The sequence below is a fragment of the Ctenopharyngodon idella genome, chromosome 14 (assembly GCF_019924925.1).
Source record: "Ctenopharyngodon idella isolate HZGC_01 chromosome 14, HZGC01, whole genome shotgun sequence".
NCBI lineage: Eukaryota > Metazoa > Chordata > Actinopteri > Cypriniformes > Xenocyprididae > Ctenopharyngodon > Ctenopharyngodon idella.
The window spans coordinates 31,384,158-31,403,191 of NC_067233.1; the positions used below are offsets into that span (position 1 = coordinate 31,384,158).

At 36.8% G+C, this 19,034-nt stretch overlaps 1 protein-coding gene across 3 annotated transcripts in view; it reads left to right on the plus strand.

Moving 5' to 3' along the window:
- The first annotated feature begins 254 nt into the window (after positions 1-254).
- The window catches only part of st3gal5 (ST3 beta-galactoside alpha-2,3-sialyltransferase 5), a 46,751-nt gene continuing 27,971 nt past the window's right edge, over positions 255-19,034 (plus strand). The window contains exons 1-2 of one of the 3 annotated variants that reach the window (XM_051860378.1): positions 255-808; positions 1,006-1,115. The gene's annotated coding sequence lies outside the window, so the exon portion shown is untranslated. The remainder of the gene's footprint in view (positions 809-1,005; positions 1,116-19,034) is intronic. The other 2 variants (XM_051860380.1, XM_051860379.1) reach the window with 2 other exon arrangements.

Consider the following 19,034-nt stretch of genomic DNA (forward strand, 5'->3'; position numbering starts at 1 on the left):
ATAGGCTAAATAAACAAGTAATAATAATAAAATAATGGGTAGGCTCTCTTTAACGCGTGATTACAATTCCTAAAAGATTATATTGTTATATGTCGTTTAAAGTTTAAATTACGTTAAAAAATAGCTGATGGAGACCCGATTTCGAGGGAGGACACGTTTTGTCTCGACACTGGGCTGGTGCTGCTGATGTCCTGAAACTGCGGGCGCTGCAGGTCTGCTGGACAAATTTTGTTTCAGGATAGCGAGCAGTCTCAGACCGGAAGTTAGGACAGAGCTGACAATCACCTAAACATATTGCTGAGCTGGTTCTGTTTGGACATATGCGCAACTTTACGGAGATATCAAGCGAGAAACGCGATGATACGTCTCGTTTCGAGTTTCTGTTGATTTTAGTTAATGCATCATTGTTTTGGACGCTTGCAGTTGTTAAATATTTAGCTAAATATTGCAGTTTTATTGTGATTATACTAGCTGGGTTTGCAACAGTGTATTAAATTGACACAGTATATTTGGTTATTTGGTCATTCGGATCGAAAGTTTGCATATCCTAACTGTAATCGTGTGCATGATAATATTGGCCGTATGCTGACAAAACAATCACACTATAGCGCCCGACTGACAGACACATCAGTGGACAGATCTCACAGCGAGGTATTTCATCGGCACTAAGCGGGTTTCTTCCGCTACAGTGTAAGGTGTGTAAACACGGTGGAACTTGACTAATGAATATTAATTAGATAACGTGACTGGACGCACCAGGAAGCGATAGGTAATTCGTTTTTGGATCAATAAGCTTACTCACGTCGAGGTATGGGTTGTGAATTTCCTTTAGTGCCTTGTTGATTGTTTTGCTTATTGAACAGTGGCGTCGACACACTTTTGTGCCTAGATCTGTATAATGGCTTGTATGTTAAAACATCTCGGGAGATCATGATACAGTCTTAAGATTAAGTTGTTTTTTGTTTTTTTGTTTTTGTTTTTTGTTTTCTTGTTTTTTGGTTGCAGCGTCAGTGCGTTAGAAAATTCCCACGCTGAAAAATGTATAACAGCTACATCGACATCGGGGAATCAGTTAGCTCAGTATGCGGATCCTTATGAGAACACAAAGCTAAAAGGTAAGTGTGAATGATGATTTACCATTATTATACTAATTTAATCAGGTGTAAACAAGAGCATGTTTATCGATGAACTGTTTGGGTGTGGCAAGCCGTTTTGACTTTTATTCAGTCTCAGGATATGAATTCTTGATATCAACAATTCAGTTCTTGATATCAACTATTAAATTCTTGATATCAGGAATTACATTTCCACTAGTAACAAAGGCAATTTTTGATATCAGGAATTACATTTCCACTATAACAGTGTTAATTCTTGATATCAACAATTCAATTTTCACTAGTTAAAATGCTATTTTTTGATATCAAGAATTACATTTCTAGAATTCTTGATATCAGTAATTGTATTTTAACTAGTGAAATGTCACCATAGGCTGCTATTCAAATTCAATTGTTGATATCAAGAATCGATTTCTTACTAGTTGAAATTCCAGTTTCACATATCAGAAATACTTGCTAGTAAAAATCATAATTTTTGATATAATTAATTACTTTGTTACTATTGCAGATATCTATTCTTGATATCAACAATTGAATTGCTACTAGTAACAATGTTAACTTTTGATATCATGAATGTGATTGTTACTAGAAATCCATTTTAGATATCTGAAATTATATTGATATCAGAAATACATTTTCAGATATCAAAAATGAACATTTGTACAAGTAGCAATTCAATTGTTGATATCAAGAACTGACGTTTCAACTAGTGCCAATTGAATTCTTGATATCAAAAATTAGCATTTTTACTAGTAACAATTATTGATATCAAAAATTATGATTATGATTTTTACTAGTAAGAATTGTATTTCTGATATGTAAAAATTGGAATTTCAATTAGTAAGAAATCAATTCTTGATATCAACAATTGAATATGAATGGCAGCCACAGACATTTCACTAGTGAAAATACAATTTCAGATATCAAGAATTCTAGTTTTTACTATTGGAAATGTAATTCTTGATATCAAAAATGAGCATTTTAACTAGTGAAAAGTAAATTGTTGATCATCAAGAATTAACATTGTTACTAGTGGAAATGTAATTCCTGATATCAAAAATTGCCATTGTTACTAGTATCAAGAATTGAATTGTTGATATCAAGAATTCATATCCTGAGAATGAATAGAAGTCAAAACGGCTTGCCATAGTTTGGGTGCTATTGTGATGTGCAATATACCGTATAAATAAAAAAAATAAAATAAAATAAAAACAAACAAGCTGCTTTTTGAAATGTAGTGAGTAAACCCTTATGTTCTGTTTGGGGTCCCCAGACCCTTAAAGGTGGGTTATGTATTTTTTCAACAACGCTGTTGGCAGGGTTTTTCCTGCATAGAGAATTACGAGGCGGCCGCCTCCGTCAAATTTTGTGCCGCCTCTGGCTGTCGAGTGTTGAAAAAAACTCAGGCAGTCACATGCTCAGATACCCCTTTACCACAGTTAAGGAGGAGAGATAAGGAGGAGCAAGGCCATTGAGTGATTTAAAGGTAAGCAGAAGAATTTTGTAAGTAATGCGAGATGACGCAGGTAGCCAATGGAGGTTAAATAAGATAGGGGTAATATGAGCAGATCGTTTAGTGTGGGTTAATATTCTTGCAGCAGAGTTTTGGATGTATTGTAAACGAGAGATAGAGTGCAATGTTAATCTGGCAAAAAGAGCATTACAGTAGTCGAGGCGTGATGTAATAAAAGCATGCACTAATGATTCAGCATCTTTTGGGGAAACATAAGAATGAAGGTGGGCTAAACGGCGAAGCTGGAAAAATGCAGCTTTATAAAGTTTACTAATGTAAACATCCAGAGTCAGTGAAGGATCAAGAGTAATGCCTAAATTTATGAGAGTAGCAGATGGAAAAATTGTTGAAAAAAGGTTGAAACTGGGAACATTTACTTTATTTTTTGTTTGTGTTGGGGGGCCAGTAAGTAAAATTTCTCAAATTTCTCAGTTTTGCTCAAATTCAAACTGAGAAAATTGGAATTTAGCCAGGCCTTTAGCTTATTAACACAGGTCGATAGTGATGTGGTCTGGTGAATAGAATCTGGTCGGCAAGCAGTATATATCTGAATATCATCAGCATAACAGTGATAATGAAAACCATGACGACAGATAATATGTCCAAGAGGCATGATATAAGTAATAAATAGCAATGGCCTGAGAACAGAGCCCTGGGTAACACCCTGCCTGAGTAAAGCGGTGGGAGATTTATAATTATGCATAGCGATATAGTATTCTCTATCAGTGAGATAGGAAGAGAACCAGGATAGTGCAGCACCTGAGACACCTATCTCTGAAAGACAGGGAAAGTAATAACTTGTGACAGACAGTATCAAATGCTGAGCTGAGGTCGAGCAGTAGGAGAATGGAGAGATTACCTGAGTCACCAGAAAGTAACAGATCGTTGACAACCTTAACTAAAGCAGTTTCAGTGGTGTGATGAGAGCGGAAACCAGATTGAAATGCATTGAACTGATCGCTGAGAGCTAGAAAAGACTGTAGCCGATTGGCAGCAACGTTTTCCATAATTTTTGAAATAAATGGTAAATTGGAGATTGGACGATAGTTGGTGAAATCTGCTGGGTCCAGGTGGTTTTTTAAGGACAGGAGTAACAGCAGCAGTTTTCAGTGAAATTGGAACAGTGGCAGAGATAAAGGACATATTTACTAAGCGTGAGATAGGAGCAGAAATGACAGAAGTACAGTGTTTCAGAAGGAATGTGGGTGCAGGATCTAACCGGCATGAGGAAGAATTAGAGTTCTGTATTATTTCAGCAATTAAGGTTGGTAAGGTAAAATTATTAAACAGATTGAATTATTGAATAGATTGAGCATGCTCACAAGTAGAAGTGGTTCAGTGCCAAGAGACCCACAAAGAGCATCCAATTTAATTTGAAAGTGCCGCAAGAAAGAGCCACACAAATCATCACATTCATATTGACTGGGACTGTGGCTAGGTGGCTGGACTAATTTGTTAACCATGCTAAACAGTATTTTTGGCCTATTGTTAGCTTTATTAATGATGTTGGAAATATAGGAAGAGCGTGCTGCATTCAAAGCAGTTTTATAATGGCTAATATGTTCTGAAAATATTTGAAAATGGACAGTCAAGCCAGTTTTTCTAAAAAGGCATTCAAGCTGTCTGCCTTCTGCGAAGTTCAGCATTATACCAGGGGGAGGTACAAAGGAACAGACCTGGTCCTAATTGGAGCATGCTCATCTAAAACATCAGCAACAACAGAATGATATAGGTCAGTGATAGGGATCAATGAGTATGAGCTGAAGAAAGCGCTTCCATCCACATCCATCCATCATAAATATGTGCTCCACATGGCTCCGGGGGTTAATAAAGGCCTTCTGATGTGATGCGTTTGTGTAAAAAAAAAAAATCCATATTTAAACAAGTTATGAAGTAAAATATGTAGCTTCCGCCAGACTGCCTTCTGTATTGAAGTTACGAAGAAAGAATAAACTGCCATCACGTCAGTTAAACTTTTTCCATAAGTTTAATAGGGATGGCGTAGGATGTAGCATAAGCTTTGTGAAACGAGTTGTGAAAAGAGTTTTACCTACTGCGTATGTTGAATACGGAAAGCGGCTTGTGCGGAAGCTAGATATTTTACTTCATAACTTGTTAAATATGGATATTTTTTTTACACAAATGCATCGCTTCGATTCAGAAGGCCTTTATTAATCCCCTGGAGCCGTATGGAGCACATATTTATGATGGATGGATGTGGATGGAAGCACTTTCTTCAGCTCATACTCATTGATCCCAATCACTGCCATTATAAAGCTTGGATGCGTCAGGATATTTATTAATATTTCTGTGATCATGTTCATCAGAAAGAAAAAAGTTATATACACCTAAGATGGCTTGAGGGTGAGTAAAGCTTGGGCTAATTTTCATTTAAAAAAATTTATCCTTTAAGTAGTGAAAAAAAAAAAAAAAACATGTTTATTCGTGTGATAAATGAAATATGTCATTATGTATTTATACCGATATTTCATGAATTTTCCTAATTAGAAGATCTTTTCAGAAATGTGAATGTGAAATGTGATACTGATTTTCACAAATTTTGTCTGTCAGTTTGGTCCTGAAGGTACCAATTCATCAATACAAAATGTCCACAAACCACACACACACAAGCGGTCTCTCTTGCTCTCTCTTTCTTACACACACACCACACAAAGTCTCATACTCTCTCAATTTAATTCAGCTTTATTAGTAATACAATAATATTGACAAATCTTGTTATATTTACATTTCTAATTTACACCTAACATATCTGTACATAGTAAATTGCCTAATTTAATTTATTTTAATTTGTATATTGTGTCTTTGCTATTTTGCACATTGTCTGTATATTTGTATATTGTTCTTTTTATTATCTGTGTCTTGTCTTGTCACTGTCACTCTGTGCACTGTGGAGCTTCTGTCACTACAACAAATTCCTAGTATGTGTAAGCATACCTGGCAGTAAAGCTTATTCTCATTCATTCTCAATATATGCAAAACACAAATACACTATCTCTCTTATATTACTGTTGCACCTACACCAACTGCTAGAGTAACGATATCAAATGTTCCTCCATTCATTAAGAATAGTGAAATTGAACAAGGACTTGCGTGTTATGGAAAGTTAGTCCTATTAAAATGATTACTCTTGGATGCAAAATGAATCTTTAAAGCATGTGCAAGTTTCTGAATGAACCAGAGTTGGATGTTTCTTTCAGAATGTGACATCAAGGAAAATCATATGTAGTATATGTGCATACCATAAGTATGAAATGCTTTGAAAGTTAAGACATTGGTCATATAAGTTTGTTATAGTGGCGTTGCTGTGGGTGATAATATGAGGCAGAGTGATAGGCCTACTGTTACTGTGAACCAAAACAGGAATACTGAGGGAATGATGATAGCTAGTAAAGATACAATTATAGCAAAAGTAAGCGGAGTAGGTGTAGAAACAGTGATTTGTGAGATAAGTGGAAATGAAATTGAGCAACAACCTGAAACATCATAGGGCTTTGAAATGAGTAATGACAATGAGATAGTGGATGATGATGATACTTCAAACTTGTTTTGAATATTTCTGAAATTGGTTCCTAAGTTATTGGAGATCTGTATTCATTGCAGGAAATAAACGGTTTCTTGAAAGCAACATTGGGAAAAACAAATGAAGTTACACATTTTTTTCCACAGATGTGGATAAATGTATTACTTTATGTTGCTACAGAGAACAGTAAACTATAATGTGCTGAGTAAGAAGAGATTTCGTTTAAAGTTGTGCTGTCAATCGATTAAAAAAAATAAACTAGATTAATCACGCATTTTTTGTGATTAATCGTGATTAATCGCAATTAAAAACACTTTTACAACACTCAAGTTCTTATGTTTTTAATATATTTTATAATGTAATAATTTCACAGTTAATCTCCAAATGAAAACAACATAAAGACAGTATATTTTAAAAACTTGTTTAATGTCATCTTTTTATGAATGAAAGCCAGTATCACTGATACTAATACTGCTACTGATGTCTCGATGAAATTGATTTTTTCCCCCAATTTTAAACATGAATTGTAGCCATTCAACATTACAGTGTAATTGAAACCTATATTAATTTTTATTTTATTTATTTATTTTTTTACATTTATTAGGCTTCAAAAATATAACAACTTTTAATTTAAATGAACTTAGAACAATCCTCACATAAACCCATAATAAATGTCATATTTACCTGTGCCCTTCCTACCTGTCTAACAGATACACATATACAGAAAAATACAGAAATTGAATAAAGTTACCAAACAGTCTGCATTGCATAATTTATAGCCTAAATTAAATATAGATTAATCATTATTAAAGCTACAAAAGTTCTTTAGTCAAGAACAGGGAGTAATTTTCTCTGTTACCTTTGTTCTTTCATTATCTTCAGTGACTTCGGTTGCTGTCACTTTAAGAGCTGCTATACGTGACGCAGATCTCATGCGCGTCCCACTTTCTCACAACTCTTTTCTTTAGTTTAAGTCTTTATTTAACTAATTTAAGGCTGCTCTAATGAGGATACTCTACAAAACGGACATTTTTGGTATTATTGTGTGCGTTATTGTTCGTTCAAGCATGACAGAGAACTCGATTCTGGCACGCCGTCCATGCACTCGATACTGGCGCGCGTCTTTCTGTCCCTCGTTTGTGTGCCAGGACATTCACAGACAGCATGTTCTCTTTTTCTCTTTTGGCATGCTTGAATGGTTTAAAAGCATTTGCATGAATAAGAGTTCCTAGCCAAAGGATGACAGAAAAAACGGATGCTGCGTTAATTGCGTTAAAAATATTTTTAACACGTTAAACTGGAAAAAATTAATCGCATACGTTAACGCGTTAACGTTGACAACACTAGTTTAAAGTTGAAAATTTTGTCATCTTTTACTCACCCTCATGTTGTTCCAAACCTGTAAGACTTTCGTTCATCTTTGGAACACAAATAAAGATCTACCACTTTGACGATTCAAAAAGTTCATAAAGATTGATGATTTGAGTGGTTTATTTCAAATTTTAATAACAATAAAATTGCTATATAAGTAAACATGCCTTTACTGGAGCGCTGAATTGCAGAGCTGGTGCAAGCATCCACATCACTATGATCAGATGCTTTTTTGCTGCTACCACTGCTGTCATTTTTGTTTTGTGTTTTAGTTATTGAGAGGAAAGTGTGCAGCACATATTTACATATTCTATCAAAACGCCGCTTTTAGCAGCGCGGATGGTGTTTGGATGTGAAGTGAGCTCTCAGATTCAATGTGTTTCTCAAGTATTGGATTTTAGCATGCCTGCTGTCTGTTTTGTAACCGAACTAAATGATTTTTATTACTATAAAAAAATCAAAACGACGGTGGGGGGTGGTGCCGCGGTGGACAAGTGAGGTAACTGGTGTTGCGGCTGAACACCAGTAACACCGTAAACACTGACTATTGCAGCAAGCCTACTTTATAGTGGAAGCCAAAATGACTCCACACTTCAGCTCTGTACACCACGGCGGGAATTGATATAATTCTATCATCTTGTGAGCTGTGTTTGCTAATGCTAACGCTAACGATGCACCTCATCGCATGCTTCGCCGCATCACAGTTTACTTTATGAAATAACACTGCCATCTAGCAGTCGGGTTGAAATCGAACACAAAGCCAGCGACACGAATCGTGGATGTTAACAAACAAATAAATACAGTATCTCACAGAAGTGAGTACACCCCTCACATTTTTGTAAATATAATAAAATATCTTTTCATGTAACAACACTGAAGAAATGACACTTTGCTACAATGTAAAGTAGTGACTGTACAGCTTGTATAACAGTGTAAATTTGCTGTCCCCTCAAAATAACTCAACACATAGCCATTAATGTCTAAACCGCTGGCCACAAAATGAGTACACCCCTAAGTGAAAATGTCCAAATTGGGCCAAAAGTGTCAATATTTTGTGTGGCCACCATTATTTTCCAGCACTACCTTAACCCTCTTGGGCATGGAGTTCACCAGAGCTTCACAGGTTGCCACTGGAGTCCAAGAAAATGGCTAATTGGGCCCAATTTGGACATTGTTACTTAGGGGTGTACTCACTTTTGTGGCCAGCGGTTTAGACATTAATGGCTGTGTGTTGAGTTATTTTGAGGGGACCGCAAATTTACACTGTTATACAAGCTGTATACTCACTACTTTACATTGTAGCAAAATGTCATTTCTTCAGTGTTGTCACATTAAAAGATATAATAAAATATTTACAAAAATGTGAGGGGTGTACTCTCTTCTGTGAGATACTGTAAATAAATATCGATACAGCTTTTTTGAGAATCGAGACAGTATTGCCAAACATAATATCACGATTTCTGCAAAAATATCTTCATTTGTCTTCCGAAGATGAATGAAATTCTCACTGGGTTGGAACGACATGAGAGTGAGTAAATGATGACAGAATTTTCATTTTTGGGTGAACTATCCCTTTAACAACAGTGTTTCCTCTAAGATTTTTTCTAGCTGTGGTGGCAGGCCAGGCCTATTTCCACAGGGGGAAGGGGGCGCCCCCACCCAAGAATCACACACACTCACACACAGCCTACTTTCTGAGGAATTGAAACATTAAAACCACAAACCATCTCTGTCAAAACAAATTTCGGAAGAAAATTATTTGCAAAGATTTAAATTGCCACAGTAAAGGCTATATTCATAATCTATACTATTATAAATTAGGTTAGTGGATAATTCAGCAGCAAAAGTTACTCATGATTTTTCTAGAATGATCATGATTTTATAAAATTTTTTAGTGGAGAAAAAAAAAAAAACATTTAGTGGGGAACAAATAAAAGGTAAAATGTTCCACATTGTATTGTTATAAAATACATTGATGAAAAAAGTAAACATATTTATATATACAAAGTTCAAAGCACAAAACGAAGAGATATTAATGCGTAGTGTATTATATCTATGCAACAGTTTGAGCCTTTTTTTTAAAACAGTTTTAAATTTCAGTTACTGTGCACGTGAAGAACAATTCATTGTGCTCTCTACTCCAGTGTTGTGATCTAACATACACCTGGGAGAAAGTAACATGATTTAGTAACAGTAATAAACTCCAGCAAGAAAAAGTGCTTTTATCATAGACCTTTATCTACAAATAAAGTATAATAATGGGAACATTAATCTTGGAGCAAGTTTCATCGTGTTACTGTCATAACTGAACGCGACTCGCTGTCCATTAAATTTAACTTAACGGCAAATATTTATTTGTGCCTCATTAACTATCGAATGAATGGCTTCAGAAGTCTTGGAATATAGTGCACATAAAACTTTATGGTGTTTTACAATGTTTTCATGCCTTTAGTGGGGCTTAACAATAACACAGAATAGGACGCACAATATTGGACATCACTGAGAGACTGCAGCTGTGGCGGGGAGGACTTTTGGTGTGGCGTTCCGCCATGGCAGAATGAATGTAGCGGAAACACTAAACAATATTACGACAGGGTAAAGCTCATGCTTCACATATTTGAGGATATGTTGCACAGGGTGTCTCTCTCAGTTCAGTTCATCTTTATTTATTTCCCGGAGGCAATTTGGTTGGACCATATAAGCATTTCACAAGACAACACATACACAAACTACAGAAAACACACAATCATCCTAAAAAGTATTTACCTTAAATTTAAAAACTTTACAGCTGAGGGGATAAATTAATGTCTAAACCGATTTGTTATACTATACCGAATGCCAGAAGGGAGGAGGTGGAACTCATGATACATAGGCTGTGAATCATCTGACAGTATGCTCTGGGCTTTACCCAAAACCTGTCTATGATGTAACTGGGCCATAGTCATCTGCTTCCTCCCCGTTATTTTATTTCCTTGATTTACAATCAATACAATTCCTATTTTTCACATTTAGAGAATTAAACCAGCACGGCAGTGAAAAAGATAACAGCGACTCAATATACAGTATGATCTGTAGAACATACACATCAATGGCTATGTTTACATGCACCAATTTTCGTCAATCCTTATGAATTGATTCCGATTGCAGATCTGTTTACATGTAATCTAAACATTGTAATCTGATTCAAATATCCATTTATATGTGTTTTATATACATTCTGATTAAAACTTTTGCGCACGCGCTCTGTGTGTGTGACGTCATATCAATCACACTTGCGGTAACCTGGGTTGCGTCAACAGACGATGATCATGTATCGACGATAGCCAGAGATATTGTCAAAAGCATAAAATCTTGGCAATATTAAGAGGATTTGGTATTTGTTACATTCTTCTAGTTTATTATTATATCTATTAGGTTTGGCTTCTTTTTATTATTATGCCTAAATTAATATTATACGTGCTGTGAGGCATGGCAGCCCAAAGTGTTGACTCGTTCGGTTCGTTAACTCGACACCATGGAGTTAAAGTGGTGGCTGCTGCAAGCATCGAAGATTGTATCTTGGCTATCGGAGAGGTTGTTGGACATTTTAGCAGCGTCAAGGATGAGTATTGCAGTTTGTTGTTTGAACACTGTAGAAAATGCCAATGATGTGAAAGAAAGAGGAGTTGTAATTCGTGGCCTTTTTACACCTGTGCTTCCTCTTTCAACCCCTGTGAAAAAAGTTATTCTGTCAAATATCCCACCTTTTATTAAAGATGAGGCTTTGGTTAAAGAATTGTCACGTTTTGGAAAATTCGTTGCTCCAGTGAAAAAGATTGCGATTGGGAGCAAATCTGAGTTGATCAAACATGTGGTGTCTTTTAGGAGTCATGTGGTGTCTTTTAACTTGAAGCACTAGAGTCAGAAAGTTCACTTTCACTTTCAATATTATCTGTATCATTCTTTTGTTCTTGTCAAAAAAGAACAACAGCTTCTTTAAGCAAGCTCACATTCGACCTTATTTGATCTTCACCAGCCGAATCATTATCTTTCATGATTTCAATCATGGTTTGAACAGTTTCAACAGTTTGCTCACAAGCCACCTTGTTTGTTATGCACTTTACACTCTGTATTGGACTCATAGGTACAGACACAGATGTACCAGCAGCGCTTTCTTCGTCTTGCACCACCCTCTCATCTATCGCATCTTGCTTGACATGTGGTGTCTTTTAGGAGATTCACATATATGATTTTGAGTCAGAACAGAACTGAATTTAAATCTGAAATTCAGATTTGATTGTTTCGACTATACTGTATATGTATCTACTGTTACAATGAAGTGTTTTGGATGTGGCAAAACCGGACATTTGACTCGTGCATGTACCCCCATTCTCGGGACAGGCACGAGCCAAATGTCCGGTTTTGCCACATCCAAAACACTTCATTGTAACAGTAGATACATATACAGTATAGTCGAAACAATCAAATCTGAATTTCAGATTTAAATTCAGTTCTGTTGTGTTGTAGCGAATTAACTCAAAGGGGAAATATTAATAATTATTCATAACTCATTATGATTATTAATTATGATTAATTATGAATATGTAAATCAGTTAATCAGATTAACTGGATGTAGCTACATTAATATTACAATCAATTAACCTGTTCGTCCAGTGAACACTCAGTGTTGATTGTTTATTAATTCTAAGAAATGTTCATTTCCAGGTTATGGAAAAACAACATTCGTATTGTACAGTACTACTCAGAGCATGTAGTCAGGATCTAAATCACTTAAGAGGCAATTTATTAGCAGACGGAGTCAGAACCAAACATGTATTGTGCACAATCTTTATTAACTAACTCACAAACACATAACTAAACTAACAGACACATAACATACACGAAGGTCACACACATACATTGGTAAGAATGAGCAATGATATGATAATAAGGGTTGAACCGGAAGTGGAACTGTGGATAGAGCTATAGGAAAAAGTCATAGACAATCTGGAAAAGAATCATCAGTTTCCTCAGTAATAAAACACCTTTGCTGACAAAGGTAAGTTTTACAAATCAATACTAAATCGCTGTTTAGTGTTCAAATGTATGATACTTGCAAGATGCCTTTAGGCTGAGGAGCATCGGATCTGCCGGCTGGGTTGTAATCTTGATGGTTCGGTCCGAAGTTGTTGCCAGTATCTTCTGCGTTAGATGAAGTACTATGAAAACTTATAGATGAGCACATGGCTGGGTTAGGCCTCGGCCTACAGGCCTGCAGCAAGAAGGGGGTCTCTTCAGTCGTCCAAGAAGCAAGGAAAGAGAGGGAGTGGCATTGTTCACTGGCTTTTAACCTCTGGTCAAAGTCACACCTCTTAGTTGTTGACCGGACCAATGAAGATGTTGTATTTCCGGGCGATAACACGCCTCCTGTCACGGCTTTTATGATCGAGCAAGATTTACTGGCTGAGTTTTGAAGAAGAACTATTAAAGACTCTTGTAATACTGATGTGTTGCACAGGTATGGACATACCGCATACACAAGCATTTAAATCTTCTCGATACAAACCCATAGACACTAAACATGGCGTAATTGAAGTTACCTTAAATGTATCATAAAACATGCGAATACAATGAGTGCAATACAACAACAGCAATAATGGATACCATTTCCTAGGGATGTGCATGTTCATTTATAGAACGGTCTGTCTATAAATTAATGCAGGGAAGTCTGTGTTCTGTGGGGAAAATGCAGGAAAGATGCACGTTTCTGTGTCTCTTCTCTGCTCTTCCATGTGGCCACCACATTCTTTAGCGCAATAAAACTTGTAACTGAGAACTTCTCGGGGGATGGGGGACAGGCCCCAGAGTGCTTTAAACAATTATTGGTTACCTATAACAAATAATTGTGTCTGATTTGTCTCGGTCGTTACACTGTTCTCACTCAAAATCATATATGTAAATCTCCTAAAAGACACCACATGTCAAGCAAGATGCGATAGATGAGAGGACGAAGAAAGCACTGCTGGTATATCTGTGTCTGTACCTATGAGTCCAATACAGAGTGTAAAGTGCATAACAAACAAGGTGGCTTGTGAGCAAACTGTTGAAACTGTTCAAACCATGATTGAAATCATGGAAGATAATGATTCGGCTGGTGAAGATCAAATAAGGTCGAATGTGAGCTTGCTTAAAGAAGCTGTTGTTCTTTTTTGAAAAGAACAAAAGAATGATACAGATAATATTGAAAGTGAAAGTGAACTTTCTGACTCTAGTGCTTCAGGTTGTTCACAAAGTGAATGGAAATGTGACGATTACAGTGCTGATGAAATTAAGAAGTTTTTTAAAGGTGACAAAAAATCAGAGAGGTACAGATTGCTGATTTCTTCCCAGACCTGAAACGGTTTGTGGAAAGCACTAAGAGTCTAATGAGTGAAGGTTGCTTTCTGGATAAAGAAGTACAGGTGCTGGTCATATAATTAGAATATCATCAAAAAGTTGATTTATTTCACTAATTCCATTCAAAAAGTGAAACTTGTATATTATATTCATTCATTACACACAGACTGAAATATTTCAAATGTTTATTTCTTTTAATTTTGATGATTATAACTGACAACTAAGGAAAATCCCAAATTCAGTATCTCAGAAAATTAGAATATTGTGAAAAGGTTCAATATTGAAGACACCTGGTGCCACACTCTAATCAGCTAATTAACTCAAAACACCTGCAAAGGCCTTTAAATGGTCTCTCAGTCTAGTTCTGTAGGCTACACAATCATGGGGAAGACTGCTGACTTGACAGTTGTCCAAAAGACGACCATTGACACCTTGCACAATGAGGGCAAGACACAAAATGTCATTGCAAAAGAAGCTGGCTGTTCACAGAGCTCTGTGTCCAAGCACATTAATAGAGAGGCGAAGGGAAGGAAAAGATGTGGTAGAAAAAAGTGTACAAGCAATAGCGATAACCGCACCCTGGAGAGGATTGTGAAACAAAACCCATTCAAAAATGTGGGGGAGATTCACAAAGAGTGGACTGCAGCTGGAGTCAGTGCTTCAAGAACCACTACACACAGACGTATGCAAGACATGGGTTTCATTCCTTGTGTCAAGACACTCTTGAACAACAGACTGTGTCAGAAGCGTCTCGCCTGGGCTAAAGACAAAAAGGACTGGACTGCTGCTGAGTGCTCAAGTTATGTTCTCTGATGAAAGTAAATTTTGCATTTCCTTTGGAAATCAGGGTCCCAGAGTCTGGAGGAAGAGAGGAGAGGCACACAATCCACGTTGCTTGAAGTCCAGTGTAAAGTTTCCACAGTCAGTGATGGTTTGGGGTGCCATGTCATCTGCTGGTGTTGGTCCACTGTGTTTTCTGAGGTCCAAGGTCAACGCAGCCGTATACCAGGAAGTTTTAGAGCACTTCATGCTTCCTGCTGCTGACCAACTTTATGGAGATGCAGATTTCATTTTCCAACAGGACTTGGCACCTGCACACAGTGAAGAGGAAGATGCGATATGCCAGACCCAACAATGCAGAAGAGCTGAAGGCCACTATCAGGGCAACCTGGGCTCTTATAACACCTGAGCAGTGCCACAGACTGATCGACTCCATGCCACGCCGCATTGCTGCAGTAATTCAGGCAAAAGGAGCCATAACTAAGTATTGAGTGCTGTACATGCTCATACTTTTCATGTTCATACTTTTCAGTTGGCCAAGATTTCTAAAAATCCTTTCTTTGTATTGGTCTTAAGTAATATTCTAATTTTCTGAGATACTGAATTTGGGATTTTCCTTAGTTGTCAGTTATAATCATCAAAATTAAAAGAAATAAACATTTGAAATATATCAGTCTGTGTGTAATGAATGAATATAATATACAAGTTTCACTTTTTGAATGGAATTAGTGAAATAAATCAACTTTTTGATGATATTCTAATTATATGACCAGCACCTGTATATCGACTGAAAAAAATTGTTTCAAAAATCCAAAACCAGCTGAATAATAATGATAACAAAGTGGCATAATTCTTTTATCCTGAATGGTTGTGTCTCTCTGTATGGCTTAATTTTTGTTTCTTATTTTTCTTTACTCATGGCACATATCCGTATTGCATCTTTAAATGTAAATGGAGCCAGGGATGATGTAAAGTGGATGCAAGTGTACGAAACAATAAAACAGAAACAACTTGATGTTCTTTTATTACAAGAAATGCATATTGATGATAAAAATGTTACAGATTGGATAAAAGAATGGAATGGTCATATTTTTCTAAGTCATAAAACTTCACGTAGTGAAGGAGTTGCTATCGTAAACAGTACCTTTCTACCCTACAGCATTGACGAAAATGGCGACACCAACAACCCAACATTTCCAAAGGATGTATAGTTCTGTTCAAGGACTCTCAGTCTAAACGGAATGATTGGCCCCTGGGCATCATAACGGAAACTTACCCCAGCCAAGATGGGCGAGTACGAAAAGTGCAAGTAAAAATCATTGGAAAAGATGGACCCAAACTGTTTCTGAGACCTATTAATGAACTATTCAGGTTTAAACTCAAGTAAGAAGGTTTGGTATTCCCTGAATACCAGATGGGGAGTGTGCTGTTCTCTATGAACATTTTGCATTCAGTCTATTAAAAAGTTGTAGTAGAGTGACCCCTTCTGTTCAAAGCGGGGTTTTGCATATAATTGTTTAAGTCCTTATATGATAACATCACAAATGTGAGCCTAGTTTCAGCAGCAGCAGGGAAGAGCATGTGGTCATGGCTATTGCTCCTTGATTTAAGTTGATTTGAAGGCACTTTCTGTATGTAGATATTGCTACATTATAATGTCTGTGCATATTTACTTTAAATTGTTATATCTTATATGCCAGATGTTAATTTTATTTTCCCTTTGTTTTGTGAATTGCACAATCTATTTCTGATATAGTTGATACTAACTATAAGGAATATAAGAGCTTTTGTTGTGCTTATGTGAGCATGTTATTGATTCTGTACACTTGGAATTCTGTATTTTGTACTTTTACAGTTTTACATTATTCCTTGGACAGCAGTAAATCTTGAAAACGATACCTGTGCCTTTTGTCTTTGGGAGGCGTTATCTGACTGCATACTCAAGCAAGGCGTTTGAGATAAAGGGCAGAACAGTGATGCTCTCAAAACCTATTGGCCTGGGAGAATTGTTTAAAGCTCTTCAAGGCATGGAAAATGGCAAAGTCCCTGGAATAGATGGAATCCCGGTTGAGTTTTACAGAACTTTTTGGTCTGTTATAGGAGAAGATTTGTTAGTTGTTCTTAATGATAGCTTAACCAAAGAACTTTTACCAAAGACCTGTAGAAGAGCGGTTTTGACCCTTTTGCCTAAGGGTGTACTCACACGGCATGGTTGCCTTGAACCGAGCCCGAGCGCGATTGTCCCCCGTCCCCCCTCCCCACTCCCCCGCTGGCCCGCACTCACACTGCACTTAAAGGAACACTCCACAAGTTTTAAATAGGAAAAAAATATCGAAACTCTTTGGTCATTTTTGAGCGAGATGCTAACGGTCTAATCAGATTCAATGAACTATGCTAAGCTATGCTAAAAGTGGTTCCGCCAGACCCGGAGATCGGCTGAATGGATTCGAAAAAGGTAAAACTCAACTGTTTAACTCTAGGGGAGTTGGAAAATGAGCCTATTTTCAAAAAAAGTGGAGTGTTAACATTTTGGGCCGAAGCACGCTTACGTCATATATGATGCAACTTTTTGAATGGAAGAAAACAGGAAGAAATGCACTTTCGCTAAGATACTGCCTAATATATTTATCATTTATGCCGGCCAGCGATTTTCACTTGCATGTATCAGAGGATTGTTACAGCAGCTGACGTTAATGGAGGAATTTGCAGCTTTACTCGCAAACTACAATTCCTGTTCATCAATAAGGTGAGAAGCAGACCCGTTATAAACCCAAATACACTCAAATTAATTACATGAATTGATAAGTGTACTATCAAAGTAGTAAAGATGTTTGCCGTCATAATGATGACAGTAGCGCACACAAAAGTAAGTAGATGTTCCGTGCTCAGGCACAGTTAGCGCTCACACTGCATGTGAACCATGCTCGAACCCAACTGAACCGCACTCTGGCCCACCTCTTCCAAGCGGGCCAGGGACGGCTAAATGAACCGCGCCAGGGCACGGAACGGAGCGCTCACACTTGTCAAACGACCCGGGCTTTGAGGGTCAAATGCGCTCGGGCACGGTTCAGAGCACCTAGTGTGAGTATACCCTAAGAAAGGTAATTTGAGTGATATAAAAAATTGGAGACCCGTGTCTTTATTGTGTTGTGACTATAAACTATTATCTAAAGTACTGGCTACACGCTTGGGTGAAGTTTTAGATGAAGTCATCCATCCTGGCCAGTTGTATTGTGTGCCAGGTAGGTCAATTTTTGATAACATTCATTTAATTAGAGATTTGTTTGATGTGTCTGGGTCATTCTTTATTTGTGGTGGCAAGTGGTGTCCCTCTACTTTACAACAGTTGAAATAAACTTTAAATATCAATAAATTATAAAATGTTTCCATGTTTGTATTCTGTAGGATAAACACAATTTGTGCACTATTAACAATTACATTTTTTGTTTTAAAATACATATTTAATTGAGTTTGAGAGATTGCATTTGTAACAAAATATGCATGTTCCCGCCATACCTCAGAGAGGTATCATGGATTGTAATTGCAACAATATAACATTTTTAACACAAATAAAGTGGTTATATTGTGAATATAGATTTTATTTAACATGTACAATTTTATTAAATTGTTTTAAAATATATATATTTTGTAATATCTAAGAAAAAAGTAGCGTCCCCCCAAATTCATGTCCGTGGTGTTACAACAATGGATGTCGCCCCTTTAAGAAAAGGGGGAAATCTATTTGGACCTCTTCCTGTGTGTAAAGGTCATTGCAGGTGCTGGTTGATCTGAGGGGTGCATGGTGAGTACATTCTTTCTTATTAATTTTCTTAAAGTTAGCTAAATTTCTGACAATTTCATGTGTCACACTTTATTAGTGTCTGTGGTGTCATGTTGATAACTTGAAGATTTTACATATTTTAATCAAAATTTTGATAAATACATACTTAATATTTCCTAATTGTCCCCTGATCTTGAAATCATCATGATGGCAACCTCCATTTTAGAAAAGACTGGATTTAGGCTAATTTGTCTGTGGTGTTACTGTCTTTCCTGGTAACACCACAGACTCTATAGTAACTCCACAGACAATATACAACCAGAAGTGTTGTATTTTTAATGAAACACATAGGACATTCAAAATCATATAATTGTATCTCTCTTGTCAGGTATGGCAAGATTAACTGCTGCTGAAAAGCAGCGTCTTTATAGACAGCGCAGAGATGCAGACCCAGTTCGAACAGCAGAGTACCTTCAAAAGAAGCAGCAGACCTATGTAAAAAACATTCAGTGCAAAAAAAGACTGAGAATAGGAGATCTCTCAGAGAGGGGAAAAAGA